We start from the raw sequence: 18,226 nt of genomic DNA on the forward strand, positions 1-18,226 counted from the left end.
TATCTCAAAATATAATAGTTTCTTACAGGGTAGTGTTGACCTTTAAAAGAATCACGTGGCTACTATGTGGAAAAGAGAGGGGGTCGTAGTGGAGCAATAACAGACACCTAGAGTTCAGTTTGGAGCCTCTCACAGTTATCCCAGGAGACAGGATGGTGACTCATGACAGGATGCTGAGGAAGCCTGGGAGAAGGTGGTGGATTCTCGATGCCAGGCTCATTAGCTGGAGAACGGACTTCTTGAAATCAAAAAATTACAGTGGAGCGAATAAGGCTGAATATGTTTTTATCCAAGCACAAATATTTCAGTTTATGTTTTTGTTTGCAGGACTGGGGATTGAACATAGGGCCTCGTGCATGTGAGGCAAGTACTTTATCACTGACTATAGTCCCAGCCATCAACAGATATTTTATATTATATAATATAGTTACTCTACTCTACCACAAGAACATTATATTTATAAATACCTATGAGTTTGCTACTTTCCTGCAGAGCTTCACTGAAAAACGTGCCTGCCTCTGTGCTCTGTTCCAATAGTATTTTCTCAGTATATACAAAAATCCATTATGTAGGCATGTGTGACATTTTAGATATCCACGGTTTGTATAGGGCACTGTAATTTGAAAATTCCTCTTGGTTTGTCAACAAAGTTTCCTTGAACATTCTTATTTCCCCCAAACAAGGCTCACTATAATTGTAAATATATGCCCCCAGTCAAAACCCACAGTGACTTAACTAAACATTGCTCTCTGGTAACAAGAACTCACAGAGCCACAATGCTGTGCCACTGAAAAGGTCTTTTGTGTTTTTCTGCCCTTTGCTCTCCATTCAGGATGGATGACTACTGGATCTTGCCTCATGCTTTGCTCACAGTGAGTTTAAATGACTCAGGCTCTGGCACCCTCTCACTGAAGTATTTGCTTTAGTGAATTCTCAATTTCTCTTCCAGAGATTACAGCTGCCTCTGAATCAAACTGCCGCCTGTAGTAATTACTGAGCACAACTGGAATCCTTGACATTCATTAAAAAAAATCAGTGCAGGTGGGAGCAAAATGAGTAGGAAAAAAAAATTACAAGACATTATCACGGTTAGACACATCATCACACTTCTTAGGAGGAAAGATTTGACAGACACACCCAGAAAACATCAGCCTCCAACTTCAACCATGTGGTTTTTACTCACTGCTTCTCAAACTTCTCACAGTTGGAAGCACCAATCTGCCTTTCCTTATCTACTTTAGCAAATAGCCAGTTCTCTTGGGATTTCTCTATTTTAAATGTTCTCTAGTGACACGCGTATGTGATTAAAGTGTCACCAACTCTCAAAGGGAGTAGACATTTTAACTGTGTGGGAATAAATAGTGATCATACACTGACTGTGAAGGAGTTACTCACAACCCCCCTAGAATTCCATAGTCAGAGGAAAGCAACACTCTGTGACAGAATTCATTAGCAAATAAGCTTATTTGATGGACTGCCGAGGCGACAGAATTACTTTTGTACAACACTGAAACAATACTGTGCTGGACAGCATTATGCCAACTTGACACTAGCTAGACTTCTCTGAAAGGAGGGAACCTCAATTGATAAAAAATGCCTCCATAAGATCTGGATATAGGGCATTTTTTAAACTAGTGATAGATACGGGAGGGCCCTGCCCATTGTGGGTAGCACCATCCCTGGGCTGGTGGTCCTGGGTTCTATAAAAAGCAGGCTGGGTAAGCCATTGGGAACAAGCCAGTAAGCAACAGCCATCCAGGGCCTCTGCATCAGCTCCTGCCTCCAGGGTCCTGCTCTCACTGCTTCTGATAATGAATTGTTATATGGAACTGTGAGTGAAATAGACCCTTTCCTCCCTAAGTTGCTTTTGGTCATGGCGTTTCATCATAGAAAAAGTAACCCTAAGACGAATATTAATTTCTTAAAAATAATTGGATACAATGGTACTTGCCACGTGTTCATTACCATCCAAATACATAATACTGATGAAACAATTGTAAAATATGACAGGGGACTTTGTGATTACTTGGGAGGTCATCAAAATGTAAAAAAAAAACTTCACATTTTTAAAAAAGTGCTAAATAGTGTGGGTATTTTCCTCATTTGTTTACCTTTACTCTACTTTTCCTTAAAAGCACACATTCCTCTTAAATTCAGAGTGCTTTTATTTGATACTCCAATTCATGGTTCTAACAATGAATTTAACTATCAAAGTATAAATATTTATTCATTCTACAATGAAGCTTTGAAAAATTTAATAAATTAATTCTCTTAACAAAAAGTTATTGTAGTAAGTGAACAGCAATACCGGACATCAGAGTTTGTTAGCTGTTATCTTTGGAAACACTATTTTTATAAAGAATTTCTTTAAAGAAACACATTTGTGTACTGTTGTAGGAATTAACTTTGATAGACTGATTTGCCTATTACATTTACTATTTTAACATGATATAGGAATTATGATTTACGATTGTGTCTGCATAGTGTGACTGACGTCTGGCTTTGTCAGCACTTAAGCTATGTGACCCGTATATAACGGTCCTGCTTCATAGACTGCTACTAGAACTCAGACGTTTACTAGCAGTTTACGGAGCCGCTTTCTTCTTATTCTGAGCATTTAGGTAGAGTGCCCTTCTCTGCCCAGAAGAAAGAGAAAAAAAGCACGTGAGTGGAAATGCACCCCTGGCCTGTATGTACCTGCCATGTACTTCTTGGTTTCTGCTCTTCCATCAGTTGACTATAGATGATGACGAAGCAAAATCACAAACATCAGGAACCTGGGTCCTTGGTTGTCTACAAAGATTACCTCCCACCCCAAGCAGTACTGTTGAATGAGGCCAAAACAAAGCTATGACAAAAAGTTCCAGAACTCCTTCTTAAAGCATTTAGATAACCTGAATAGCATACTTGGTCTGAAAAAAAAACCTATAATGAAATTTTTCTTTTCACTTTAAAAATAATGTGTGTGTGTGTGCGTGTTCAAATACACACTCTCTTGCATGCATGTACATACATGTTGGTGCCCTCAGAGACCAGAAGAGAGCGTTAGATCCCCCAAATGACCTAGACCTTGCTATGTAAGCAAAGATGACCTTGACCGTTTGATCCTCCTGCCTCTACCTCCTAACTGTTGGGATTACAGGAGTGTACCACCATGTCTGGAAAATGCAACCTTTAAAGAAGTTGTTTCTTCTATTTTTCGAGATTATAATAGAATGCAACATTTACAGAGGAGACGACCAAGAGCAGTGGCAGTATTAAACAAAACACTTCAAGTCACCCTCCCCAGGTTGCTGCCAGCATAGCCCATCCTCACGGGCACGAGAAGAGCCGTGGGTGTTGGCGTGGGAGAAGTGAGAGCAAACCGGGAGAAAGGGTATTTCTCTGACTTGTGCTCCTCTGCTCTCGGGTGTAGCTGGAGTGCAGATGGTCCATGCTTTAGGTGGGTTCTTCTGGAATATGTGCCATAGGGAGGACAGAATTTGCAGTCACTTTCCTAGGAGCACAGGTTTTTGTTTTTGTTTTTGTTTTACATTTTCCCAAGGACGTGGTGAAAGCATCCAGTTTTCTGAAGTGAAGCAAAGACAGAACCTTTACACATGCCTGTCACTGTGACCCTTCTGTCTGCCCTCCTTATTGCTTTAGGAGGCTCTCTGCTTTGTTAATCTGCCCGAATGTAACAATGTAACATTTTCCTGCCTTTTACAATACCCTGTTCCAATAATAACAATAATAATGTTGATGATGATAACAACAACAATAATAATAGTATCCTGCAATCTCAAATGCCAAAATGTCATCCTATTTTTTCTCTTTCTTACGGAGGACTATGAATATACCCTTTCTCCTATCTAAAACAACAACAACAACAACAACAACAACAACAACACACACACACACACACACACACACACACACACACACACGAGGGAGCATGGGCACCCACACATGCACCCACTTAACAAACACAGACCCTGAGAAAAATGTCAATAAACCAACATCCATACAATCTGTAGTCACTTCTCTATCACTTCTTTATTGATTACTTGGACTCTTTTCAATCTTTGGTTACTCAGTAACAAATATCAACAATGTTTTAAATATTATCTGCTACCTACTATTGTTGCGAAGGCACAACTATAGGAAAGGTGAAATCTTTGTCTTTGAGAACATGACCAAGCCATGGAGACAGAGATGGAAATGGTAAGGTATCATATGTGATTTTCCTTTAGTCTAAGACTGTTAAAAGACTATGCATGTGTCTTATTAACCAGAGACACAATACAAATTATTATTAATACAAGTTATTTTTAGGACTATTCACAGTTTGTATAAACTTTGAAGTGATAGATAAAATACAGAAGGGAAATGGGGGCCTTCAAATAGAAGGAGCATAATGAATAAAGACAATGATAACAATGGAAGGTATACATTTAACTAGGAATCAACAAGTATTCTACTGTGGTTGGAAGGGGAAGAAAAAATGGTATTAGTGAGGGTGTGTGTGTGTAGAACTTGTTCAGAGATATCTGCCATGAGCTCTGTTTGGGTTTGTTTAGGAAATTTTTATATGGGAAAAAGAAACAAGGTGATGTACCCTCAGCATTCCATGGTCATAGCACAGAGAGTGGCATCTATTTATAAGGATCAGGAAAGTGGCAAGAATCAAAGTCATTACATGATTCAGACAAACATATTGGAAGCCTGGCCTGAAGGGATAAAATCTGGGAGATTTCTGAGATCACAGAGCCCAGTTAAATGAGAGAACTGAAGGAGAGGACAGATGATGTCAAATTACAACTCATCACTTGAATATAGGCTAATTTAAAAATAAATTCTTTGACTTCTATCATGGTGTCTCAGTAGGTAACAATGGAGATGCTTAAGGTGCTTATAGGCAGAAAAAGTTCAGGAAAGTACAGCTGGAGGTGGGAGCTGGGCAGTTACTGATGTTTTCATGCCCCTTGATGCTCACTAATAATTCATTGTATTTAATGCTGTAAATTCTCCATTCTCCTCGACTCAATGCATGCCTCTGTAAGAGCACTCTTGGTTCACCTTAGGCATGAGACCTCCTTTTACACTATGCTAAACTCTTCTGTTTCTCTTCTTCCCTCACCCACAATGTGAATGGTCCTCAGTGTTCTTTGCTTTTTTTCTATGGCACCATCTTCTTCATACCTCTGTAGTCCCAACATTTCATATATTCGGTAAGTATATACATCCTCAGTCCACAAATCCATTCTTACCTCACCACTAGCTACAGATTGCATTTCCTACAAAGTTCTTGTCACCATTACATGAGGTGCATGTCAATGGTGGAAATCTCAAATTTTCTTCTTCAGAGTTGACCCCTTAATCCATTCTGCATCTTTGCCATCTAGTGAAGCTTCACAGGGCAAATTATCCTGCTCAGAAACCTTTGAGTTCTGAGATAAAATGTCACCCTGTAGTCATAGCCTAGGCTAGCCACAAATTCACCACAATCCTCCTGCCTCAGCCTCCAAATGATGACAAAATTGCTCCAGTGAGCAATGAGGCAGAAATGTTTTGTTTTGATTTTGAAATGAGGCAGCCAAGATGGCCTTGAATTCCTGACAATCCTCATACCTCAGCCTCCCAAGCACTGGGACTCTAGGCAGGACGCTCCATAGCCTTCTCCAGGTTTTGTATTTTGTATTTGGTTTGTTGCTGACAATAGAAGCCTGAGGTGCAAAAGGGACACAAACCAATCACACAACTCCAGAAAATGGCAATATACTTTGTAAGGACATAGCCAGATCTCTGGGATAGTGGCTGAAGGCTGGCTTGAAAAGTTCCTCATAACATAAACTGTCCCTGATTAGAATTAGTTTGAATTATCACAGGACTTTGAGTTTAACATGCCTTAATCTCAGTCACATGCGTGCAAAGTGTTTTGTAGAAATATGGGTTTTTTGCAACTATGTGTATTGAAATAGATGTGCATGTGAACACACATACACACATAAATATGTGCACACCTCTTGCTAAGTATATCTAGTTCATCCCTCATCAGGAGGGCCAAGTGAATGCATCTTATTTTTGCAGCTATGTGTAGAGCTAAAGATGGAATACTAATTGCATCTGAAGCACTCCCTCCAGCTACTTGCCTATTTCCCACTATCTCTGGGGATTTCATTTCTTTCTTCACCTGGCTTCTTGATGCTTTAGTCTCAAAAAGTTCTAACTTCCCTTCCAGGTGGCAAGCAGAGGGCAGACAAAACCCTTAATTTTATAATACAGGAGCCTGCATGTCCTTACACAGCTTCAGAAAAACTGTCAAGTTATGGATCCCTCTGAATACAGTAATGGGACATGCCGGTTATCAATGAATAGCACAGAGAATAAGAGGAAGGTAACAAATAGACTTAGATATTTTAGTTGCTTTGGAGGTGTTAGTTCATCATCATGCTTTTCTTGCAGTTAGCTCTCTTCTTTTCCCCACCTAAGGATGTAGAAGCCTGACAACCATGCATGTACTTTCTAATCTATTTTAGTGGTCACAGCTTATTGGGTTAAAGTTGAGGTGATTAAAAATTGATAAGCAAATACTACATAAACCTGGCACTGATGGAGAAGCAAGGTGATGAGCCATGGCTGGGTGAGAAGCAATAAGAACATCTTGTCTTTATGTAAAAGAAGTTATTAACAATCATGTGGAATCAAAGTGAGCAAAGAGAGATGAAGCTGAGGGGTCCCAGAGAAAACTGTATGCTACCGGTTAGATACAGATTTCGTCTCTCAGGAGTTCATATACTGAAATTTTATCCCATTGTGAGGTTTTAAGAGAAGGAACTCAAATCTCTCGGAAGTTTCAGCAGTGGGGTTAGTTAAACTAGACAAGGCCATGTGGGTAGAGACCCCTTAACTGAATTACTAGTTGTTTTGTGTGAAATGGAGTTAAATTAGATAAGGTCATATGGGTAGAGACCCCTTAACTGAATTACTAGTTGTTTTTTGTGAAATGGAGTTAAATTAGATAAGGTCATATGGGTAGAGACCCCTTAACTGAATTACTAGTTGTTTTATGTGAAGTGGAAGAGAGACCAGATGATACATACATGTATCTTCTCTCCCATGTAATGACAACATTGTCTTGTGACCTTACCAGATGATGGCCTAGACCTTAGACCAGAAGGATGAACCAAAATAAACTCTTTTCTTTACAAGGTACTTTGCTTCTGTAACAACAATGTTCTACTAAAAGGCTGCTCAGTAACCTATAACAATCTTTCTGCTTAAGTAAAACTATATTCCTATTCAATACAACCTACTATCTATATTGGCTGAGACAAGGTTATCACTTTCAGACAGCAAATGTCTTCTAAGTACAGCATGACTGAATTGTGAAACCTACAACCAGCTTCCCTTTTTAAATGACTTATTCTCAAAGCCTATAAAATAACTAATTGGATAATAAGCATGACTAGACCACTATTGCTTTTATTTATTTATTTATTTATTTATTTATTTATTTATTTATTTATTACTTGTTTATTCCTTCATTTGTGTGTGTGTGCACATGAGTGTGTGCACACTCACGTAGTACTCCATTTCATGTGTAGAAGTTAGTAGACAAATTGTAAGAGTTGGTTTTCTGCCTCCACCCTGTTGGTTCTGGGAATGGAACTCAAGTTTTCAGGTATGGTGGTAAGCACATATACTCAACTGAACCTTCTCAGCTCTCCTCGACCACTATTCACTTATTCAAACATTAGGCTATGTGCTTATCAGTACCAAATGTTTTCTTTTTCTATTTCTATTTGGCCAAACTGTTAAAAGACAATCCTTAATCGCAGCAGTCTTTTTACAGCAGGTGGTGGCCACCTCTGCCTCCAAAACTCCAGCCCAAACAATCTGCTTAGGACTGCTGAGGAAGCAACAGAATGTGCTTGTGACTCAGCCTGCTAAGTAGGAGGACTGTCATTGTTATTTTAACTCCTGCCAGAGGATGTGGGCAACTCTCCTTTTCCCTGTCCCCAGATAACTAAGTAGAGATCCCTCTTTCAAACCTCACCCAGGCTTAGTCAATAAGAGCCGGAAGACCTGGGTGCCAGGTGTGATTTAGCAGCTCACAGCAGAGTACAAAAGGTTTCTGTAAAAGCATGATCAGACATCCCAAAATCATCAATCAAATTTATTTTTAGAATGCATAATCTACCTCGAAAACAGTCGCCATAGAATCCATGAACAATCTTTGTGAGGTAGTGATCAGTGTAAGCCAAGGTCCTTATTTTTAGAGAAGATGGCAGAATTACCAGGTTTTCATTCTCTTTTTGTTAGTTGTTGGCGCCTGGTGGCCCTACTGTTTGTCTTTCTGTTGCCAAGTGTTCCCAACAATATAAATAGTCATCAAGTGCAGCTCCTAGTTATAAAACTAAAGACATCTCCTTACACAAAACAATTCTTAAAAGATAAGCTCCTTTCAGCTATGAATGAAGAAAAAATATAAATATTCTGAAGGAACATGCAACCTAAGTTATGTTGAATTGTAGTAGATTACAATATTTAGGTAAAAGACTTCGAGAACAATACATATTTTTTAATTCTTCAAATATCTTCCTCATGCCCATCTACCTAGCTTATTCCTAACTTATATGTAGTTTGGGACTTTTGTATTATAAATGAAGATTAGAGATGATAAAATCAGCAACCAAGGTTTTCACAATATTATAAAACCATAAAAATTATGACTTGAATCCAGGAAAAAGTGTTTGAGCATTGAAAAAGCAATGGGTTCTGCTAAGACACATAAAGGAATGCTTTAAGAGCTACCAATTATCGTTGATGTGCATTGTGGGTAATCTATGGACAAAGCATCTACCTGTTATGTTTCCCAGGAACCATGTATATCCAGTCATCCCTTCACCAAGTGAGAACTTACCAGGGAGGTGCTGGCCTTGGTAATAGTGACACAACTCAAAACATGATATAGTTTCTGCCATTGGAGGGAGGAGACAATATTGAGGTGATGTGGGCTGCAGAGGATGGCAATCCTGTACCATCTTGTTGGCTACGATAAGAGTGTGCGATTCATTCTATACAAGTGACCATTCATGTATTTGGAACAAGGGAGTCATATCAATTAAGGACTTTTGTAGTGACTTCTTCTATGTAGACAACAGATTATGGGAGTGCGAGACTGATGACATTTAAATGTATAGGTAGAGATGATGAGACTTGATAATAGTTTGGACAGTTACAAGTACTGTGATGCTCTCCCATGGGGCTTAAAGAGGTCAAGTCATATGATTCTAACAGGTGGTGGAAGCTAGAGGCAAACTGATTTTCATAGCGATTAACAGTGCACTGTAATACCCAGTGAGCTTTGTGTGAAAAGAGATGTTGATTTCATAGGCATCAATAAGATAAACTTCAGGGACAAAGACTTAGATTTGGCATTGCATGTGTTAGGTTGGAAATATTCAACTTCAAATTTTATACAATATAGTAATTAGCAACATTAGTAAATAATTTAAAGGATGCTCTTTACCAAACATTTTCACTGTGATTATCCCTTCTGTATAATCCACTTGGTGAAGTCAGTGGTATCAGAGGTGATCACATGGTATTAAAGAACATATCTAAATAGAAATACTTGCATAAAATTGTGCAGAAACACTGCATGAATCTTCATGTTTTCATAGATACTATTTTCTCAGGTTGGATAAATATCGTCTCTCTTTTTTTTTGTTTGTTTGTTTTTTTCGAGCCAGGGTTTCTCTGTGTAGTTTTGGTGCCTGTCTTGGAGATTACTCTGTAGACCAGGCTGGCCTCAAACTCACAGAAATCCTCTTGGCTCTGCCTCCCGAGTGCTAAGATTAAAGATATGTGCCACCGCCACCCGGCTCTTCTTGATATTTTAGCATTAGCCCCCAATATACACAAAAGATCCTAATAAATGATGGTGGGATAAATTAAACTTTCATGTACATGTTTGCAAGTTCTAGAATTAACTGTATTGTTAGACAATAATTTGAAAAGGGTCTTTATTAAAACTCCTCCCGTGATTTTTAAGGGATGTAAGCAATTAACATGGACCTCCCAAAATGTATTTTTCTTTTTAAGTATCTTAAATTTCATATTTAGTATTTATACTAGGTTTGGGACTAGTTAGAATTTCATCTATGGTGAAATAAAACCTATGTGGATTATTATATTATGGCAGAACAGTGAAAACCGTGGGTCCCAGTAGATTAGCAAAATCCTTACATGCCAATTAAAGATGTGTTTCCAGCTGGGAAAAAAATGAAACATAAAAAGACTTGGCATGGTATCATATTCAGAGAATGTCAGCTCTCTTGGACACAAATTCCAAATAAGTTTTATAAGACATGAGGAAGCCATGGTAGCATTGAATCTTTAAAGTGCTGTGAGAGATTTAGATGCAATAATAAGCACCTTAATATGTAAGGCAGTAACTATGGCAACAGCTGGGATGAGCCAAACCAATCTTGTCTGCCAACGTGGATGCATCTAATTACAACAGTGAGTGAAAGTGACCTATGAAGGAACACCTGCAGGGTGACACCAGCTCTGTACACTTGGAAGATGTAACTGTGCTGCGTCTGTTTGTCTCATAGCAGAACACACAAAGGACACTATGTACCTTTAGAATTCTGATACTCCCTGGGACGAAAGCAGGAGCATGAGAAGAAAGCAAAATGTCTTTTCCTCCCGTGGTGGTCTATTCAGAAAAGAGCTTAAGATAGCCATAAGTGAGGCTGTTTGATCTGTATGGCAGATGCTTAGGTATTTACAATCATGTTGAATCTTTTTGCAATGAAAACATGATACAGTTTTTTTTTCATTCAAAAATAAAGAATTTATGAGAGCCATAAAATAAACACTGCCATGGCCAATTATCAATAGTACATTCAACACCTTTAATAGAAAACAAGTTAAAATTAAAATGGCATTTTCTGGAATGAGAGGTCACTCCTTGGCAATCTCTGAATAGTTTTATTCTGCTTTTATTATGAAGTTTCTAGTTACAAGGTGCCAAGTAAAAGAAAACATAGTTTCTATTTGCAAACTGAGCTAAAGTGCTCATTTATTCATTCATGCGATTGTTGGATATGGGACAGGTGCACATAGACAGTAAGAGTGTGCCTGCTGTGCATTGACTGCGTTTCCAGTAAATGTTACTTGTTTTCTTATATAAATCCAGATGGAATTTATGCAAACATGGGAGAATCTAATTCTTGGGTATTTCTTTCTCAAGCAGGTATCCTCAGGTTACCACTGTGGGTGGGGTTCTTTCTTCCATGTGCACAGCTTTGGGGTTCCTTTTCCCATGTGCATGGTTTGGGTGAGCTTTGTCTCAGGCCCCTAATCTGTAAAGTGGACATCATCTATTAGCCACCTCACAGAGCCGACGGAAGGGAATAAGTGCAGTACTTTACATAAAGGCACACGCAAAACATCAGGAGAGAGGGGCTGGGTTCAACACTCATTTCAAAGCAAGATCTCTTCATTTAGTCAGTCTAAAACCTATGATCTTCTAACATAATATTTGTATTGATTATTTGGAAAGTTCATATAATGCACCCCGATCTCTCCCAGTCCTCCCAGGTCCATTCCCCACCCTTGTGTCTTCACTGGAGCATGGTCAGACTCCCAGTGGCCAGCCCTGAAAGAAGACTGAGCACTTCCCAACCTCCACCCTGCCAAAAGCCATCAACTGTGAAGAGCTTCATGTGAGGTGATAATTTATAGTTCCAAGCCTATTAGCTGTAAAATTCAAGATGCTTTTTCCTTAAAAAATAAACTGGCATTCAATTAAAACTTAAAAAAACAAAACTATGGTTAGCAGAGAAGTGAAGTGTTTTTCATGACAGTGGGTCACTCTTTCGTGGTAGTGAGGACACGATCTTACCTCTTCAAGGAAGTTGTGAAGTAGTGATATTTGTTGTGTTCTCAAAGGACTGATAGTATGTTCTGGCTTCTTTCTGTCAGAAAAAAAGAAAAAGAAGAATGCGGAGAAAAATGTATGAATTAATTTCTGACCCACACATGGCAACCATGTCAACGTGAAACAACTCAAAGCTTTCTCTTTTGAATTTGGGTAATGTGAGACTCCAGGATGGATTTCCTAAGGTCTGCTCCTCATTTGCTTAGCATTGGTGACCTGCTGGGCACCAGCTCAGCCACTTGACACAGAGCAGTGAGTATGTAAACTATTGAATGCTTTCCCTACCTTTTTACATCTTAATGCTTCTTAAGAGTAACATTCAAGGACGAGTAGAATTTTTAAGTTGTTCTCAGCTAATAAATAGCAGAAGATTATATAATCTCCCCCAAATAATATAGTCATAATTGTTAATTATATCCAGCAAGCTTTAAAAAAGACTGGGCCTCTAGCCCAGTCTGCACTGATTTTATGAAGCACAGGATGGAGAGAGATTTTTTTTTGACAATTAATTAAATATTCTCCATAGAGTACTAAATTTGCTTTGACATTCCAAAACCTGAAAGTCACTCTGGATTAGCAATTCTGCTGAAAAATGCCACTGAGCATCATATGGAATACTCCCCATTGAAGTGGTTCCTGGAAATAAACAGTTACTGGAAGGCACCAGGCTTGTTTTCTGTCTTACAAGCTGTCCAGGTGCAGCCACCCTCATCCGTGGCAAGACTACAAAAACCCACAGTGTGTAAATCCCCGGTCAAATCCAGCTTTTACAGACTGGGTTTCTAAAGCCACATGTTTATGCATTTCCCCCAGGTCTGATGTATGTTCATCCCAATAGATACACCCCATCCCATTGTCAAGAATGATGATATGTTATTGTTAAAAAATTCGGGACCTTAATGGATAGCCTCTACATGTCTTTAGAATCCAGAAGGAAATTCAAACAGAAAATATGGATGAACTGGTTCTTTTTTTGTCTAGTCGAGAATTTTTTGTTTAAAATATGATGCTAGAGATCAGAGATAGAGCCTTAGGCATGTTAGATGAATGTTCTACCTTTGACATATGAACCCAGCCATTTTCTGGATCTTTAAACAATAAATTCACATAAATAGAAGAGGAGATAAGACTTTGATTCAAAGCAACAAATACTGATTGCATTTGTTGTTTCTTTTATATTTGCCCATTTGATCTGTGAACACTCACAGTGAGTAACAGCAAGTATGATGGATACTTAACATCTAAATAACCATAACGAAAGTTTCACAGCCAAAAGGACATATGGCAGAATTTCCCATTCTTTGTAATAATTCAGTAATTATTTTAGCAAGAATGATTGCTGAAATTTTGCACGTAGTTTTTTATTCCTTTCAAGAAATATCCAGATTGATGAAAGCTGTGTGCAAAGATTTCAGCAAACATTCTTGCACATCTATCTATCTATCTATCTATCTATCTATCTATCTATCTATCTATCTATCTATCATCTATCTATCCATCTTTCATCTACCATTCCATCTATGACAGACTCTCTGGAAGGAGAAATTCATGCAGAGAAGTATGTATAATAACTTAAGATCACTTAAAAATTGAATTATAAGCAAATGAAAATTTCTAATTGGTTTAAGTTCTGTTTGTTTTAGTTTGTTTTTCATTTTTAAATAGGCTCCCTCTATATAGCCCTGGCTGCCTGGCTTTCCTAGAATTCACTATGTAGGGGCTGGTCTCAAATCAGATGTGCCTACTTCTGCCTCCAGAGTGCTGGGATTAAAGGAGTACAGCACCATTCCCAGCCTCTAGATTGGTTTTAGAACAACAAAAACATCAACAACAACAACAACAACAAAAAGGTAGCACAAAGCTCAGGACACAGTTCAGATAAGAGGGCCTTCTAGTCTTTACCATATGAGTGTTAAACAAAATATCATACTTTTTATCTTTAAATTCAAGATTTTTTAATGTCTGAAAGTGCTATTTTTTGTATGTTGCCTTTACTTTCTAATAAGAACACATACATGTGTGTAAATGTTAAAGTACATAATATGAGTGAGTGTGTGTGTGTGTGTGTGTGTGCGCACACGAGCATGCCTGTCTTTTACTCTTGTAACAAGGAGACAAAAAGAAATCTCCAGAGCCAAGTTCAGCATATTGCAGTTCAGGGGACAGCTGCATCCTCCTGCTATCTCTTGTCCCAAGCGCAGTGTTGCTGGTACCTAGCCATTCCCATTCATTTCCAGGTGGACAAGGGCTGCTTTCATGCTGCAATGCCAGAGCTAAGCAGGTTCGAGGGACACAAGCTCACATTGTTTACCATTTGGGCCCCTGCATTGCTGCAACAGCAAACAGAAAACGGCACATTCACAATTTCAGCAACATTAGCCTTGGCAAAGGCTATCCTCCTAGTCCTTCCAAAACTGAACTCAGCAGTTACACATGAAAATAAAATTTCAGTTCTAAACATATAAAGGGACAACTTTATCCCAAAAGAAGTGGGTAATTATTGGTCAAAGGGTGAAGAAGGGATTATTGGGAAACTCAGTGCCCCCAGTCATGAAAAGAATACTCTGTATTTATAATTTTCACTTGTGTTGGCGTTTTATTACACAAAAGAAAATGACTGCCCCCCCCTTTTTTATAAACTTCATTTCCTGTGAGATATGTAAATGCCACTGGGATTTATTTTTAAAAAGCAACTTATGAACTATTCCATAAGGGACATCAAATTGAATGGCCAATTTTCAGTTGGTCTCCTACAGATACAACTGTCAGCTTTTATACCACAGCCAAAGGATAAAATTAACACAACTTTTGTCATGGATATTTGTCAGTTTTAACATCAGATACATCCCATAGGGTGGAATGTAAACCAATACTAGCAGTCACTTGTTTACTCTCATTTGCCAGTATTTGGAGGGCTTCATCCATATGAATTAATTCCTTCTTCACCATCTCCTTTTGGTTATTATATCCCCAATTTATAGATGGGAAAACAGTCCAAGATAGCTGAAGTGTCCATTCCAGGAATGCACTTAGAAAGTGGCTAAGCCTTCACGGCAAACCAGGTCTTAACAGGCACAGGAGAGTGGCTTTAGTTCTTCATCTCCAGCTTGTGGTTCTTCCAAGACATGCAATTCCACCGACGGCAGCTTTCGGACTAGAAATACTGAAAGCATCGACTGTTCGGGATATCCAGCTTCTTGGACAGACTGAAATCGACTCTGCTGCAGCTCTGTCTCTTTTGTGCACCGTTGTTTCTGTTACTTTGCATGTCACAGACACGAGAGCATGCATGTCTGGAAGGTTCATATACACACACATGAGTCTGCCCATGTGTACGCAAGAGCATGGTGGCTAGTGGTCCACATGCCTTTCTGCATTGCTCTGGAGTACATTTTTGTTTTTAAAACAGGGTCTTTCACTAAATCTGGTGCTCACTGATTGAGCAAGACTTGCTGACAGGAAAGCCCTAAGGATCCTCTTGTATCCACACTGACACACCTAGTGGTGTAGTTTGGATGATAAATGCCCCCTATATGAATTTGAACACTTAGTTCCCGGCCGTTAGTACTGTTTGTGGAGATTATGGAAACTTTAGGAAGCCTTGCTGGAGGAAGGGCCCTGGGGTAGGCAATGAGCGTTTATAGACTAATCCCGCTTCTCTTTCTTCTTCTTTTTCTTCTTCTCCTCCTCCTCCTTCTCTCTCCATATATATGGAGATATTTTATATATATATTTGCTTCCTGTGTGTAGATGAAAATGTTGGGATCATTCAGCTTCAGGCCGCTGATACTATGCCTTCTTTACTTGTTGCTAAACCTTCCTTGCCATAATGGATTTAATTTTTCCATCAGAAAAAAAAACCCTTTCTTCATTACGTTGCCTATTTTATCCCATCAAAAGAAGAGTGACTCATATGCCTGTCTTCTTACATGGTGCTTGGGATTGAACTCAGCTCCACAAGCTTTTGGGATAGACACTGACCCAGCTCAGCCATGTCTTCAGGCTTATTAATGTTTGAATGTATGTCATGTATAACATTGAAATCAGAATGAGAAATTAGATTATTGTAAAACAGTAATGCCAAGGTGAGATTTTCCTCAAAGGTGTGTCTCATAATAAAATCTTCCCTGTTGAACTAGGTTGTTCTCCTCATTTACCTTCAAAACACATTCCGCTGTAAATGTCATTTAGTTATTTAATTTTCTGTTTTGATGTACTTTCTCAAAAAAGCAAAACAGAGATGGTTGAAGTTGCTGAAGAATGAAGTGTGGGTGCTGAAAACTTGTTGTAATTACAATCGCTGGCATTAGACTATTCTGTCAGCTCCAAATGAACAACAGCACTGTTTCCCACCCATTTATCAAACTTCTTTCTTATGTGGTTTTCAACAGTTCATGAAACTCAATGTACCTGTCAAAAATCTGAAGATTCTAGCTACTGAGGACTGGACTGCTGATCTACTAGGGGAAGACTCTAGTATATCGAGTAGTTTTTAAATAGACAAGCAGCTGTCAACATTGCCATGCAGTTTAACAAGCTACTAAAAAACCATTATACTCCCTAATATGTTTAGAATCACTTATTATCTACATATTTGTAAATACAAGAAAGTATGCTGAACCAAAGTCATGGACGGTTGAGAATATCTCTCTTGGGGTTACTGTGAAAGTTGTTTTTCAAAGATTATGTTTATTTCAAACGGAATATATGTCAAATATATACTTGGAAGAAATAAGAACTGTTAACAAAATCCTATTCACAAAACCTCCAGTCCTCATCTGAGCAGAGAATCAGGACACAGTGGCTAATAAGCACTGTGTCATTTTATCCTCAAACCTGACTCTGGAGGCTACAGCTAAAGCTGTGTTAAGCTGCCTTAGGAGAGGTGATTTACATTTGTCCAAAGTATCTCAATATAATATTGTACAAGGTAAAGTATCAAGGATTGGATTAGTGGGGAAAGCTCATCTTGACTCTCTGAGGGTTTATAGAATTAAGGTTTATATTCAGTTCACACAAACTCTGATGGATAGAAAAGTCTTCCAGTTACTCCTTTTTCATGCACTGACCAAGATATCTGGTTACACTTTTTTTTTTCTTGTGACCCACAGGCTTTTGAAAGTACGCAAGAAGGTCAAGAAGGTATCTGGGGAGTGGAGCACAGGTTCCAGTATTTCAGTGAGGAAAAAAATATACACGTCACCATCTTCTCACAATTCAGTGGGCAGAACATGGCTTTGCTTATAAGCAAGCAGTTGAGGATACTTTGAACAGTAGACATCTCATTTCCCAGAGCTAATGAAGCATCATGATGGTCCAGTAGTTACTGTCAGAGCCCTCTATTCCTGTAAAGGGTTGGTGTGCAATGATAACGCTCCATAAAGTAAACTTAAAAACCTATAAATTCCCTAAGTGGTTAACAGAATCAGAGTCGGACTGTGTGTTTGTGTGTGTACAATATAATGCGAATTGATATTGTGATATAAAGTACCTTGAGCAGAAATGAGGCACACATGTAAGTAATTTGCTTATTTCTATACTTCACTGCAATTTTCTGCCTAGCATTAGGAATATATCTGAAGAAATATAACACTTCTTTACTTGAAAGAAAGCCATCTGTTCATTTGTTTCTAATTTTCATATGGGTATCAGATATTTTATTTAATTTATTGTTTTTAAAGATAAATTATGAGATATATATATATATATATATATATATAAAACAAATAACTGAAATATATATATTGTTAAGCGGCTAAATGAAGCATCTACTCAGGTTTTTTTTTTTGCATATAATACATTATTGTTAACTAAACTTAGCATGTTGCTCAATAAATCCTTGAACTCTTCTCTCCTAACTAAAATTTTGTGGTCATTTTTTCAAGGTCTCGGTACCTTCCCTGCTATCACCCTAGTCCCTTGTAATCACATCTTTTAACATGAATCTTAAAAGGTCTTATTAATTAAAAAAAAAAATTGGAGAAAGATACTGGGGTCAAAGCTGAAAAATTAGAGAAACAGAACAAGCCAGCCACATTCTTACCTCTATGAAATCCTGAGCCTCAAGAGAGCGAGTTCCTGTTTCCTCACACCTTATATACCTTTCTGTGTCCTTCCATATTATCCTGGGATTAAGAGCATGTGTCACTACTGCCTGGATCTGTTTCTCTCGTGTAGCCTGGTGTGGCCTTGAACTCACAGAGATCCAGATGGACCTCTCCCTACCGGGTGATAAGATTAAAGGTGTGTGCCACCACTGCCTGACCTCTATGTCTAATTTAGTAGTTGGCT

General features: G+C 38.5%; 1 protein-coding gene across 34 annotated transcripts in view; it reads right to left on the reverse strand.

Moving 5' to 3' along the window:
* Positions 1-18,226, reverse strand: part of Map2 (microtubule associated protein 2) — a 279,474-nt gene that overhangs the window by 85,079 nt on the left and 176,169 nt on the right. For 31 of the 34 annotated variants that reach the window (XM_037210310.1, XM_028870078.2, XM_028870075.2 and 28 more), the window contains one exon: positions 11,900-11,972. The exons of 2 other annotated variants lie outside the window; for them this stretch is intronic. The gene's annotated coding sequence lies outside the window, so the exon portion shown is untranslated. The remainder of the gene's footprint in view (positions 1-11,899; positions 11,973-18,226) is intronic. One more of the 34 variants, XM_037210311.1, reaches the window with a different exon arrangement.

The sequence above is a fragment of the Peromyscus leucopus genome, chromosome 13 (genome assembly GCF_004664715.2).
Source record: "Peromyscus leucopus breed LL Stock chromosome 13, UCI_PerLeu_2.1, whole genome shotgun sequence".
NCBI lineage: Eukaryota > Metazoa > Chordata > Mammalia > Rodentia > Cricetidae > Peromyscus > Peromyscus leucopus.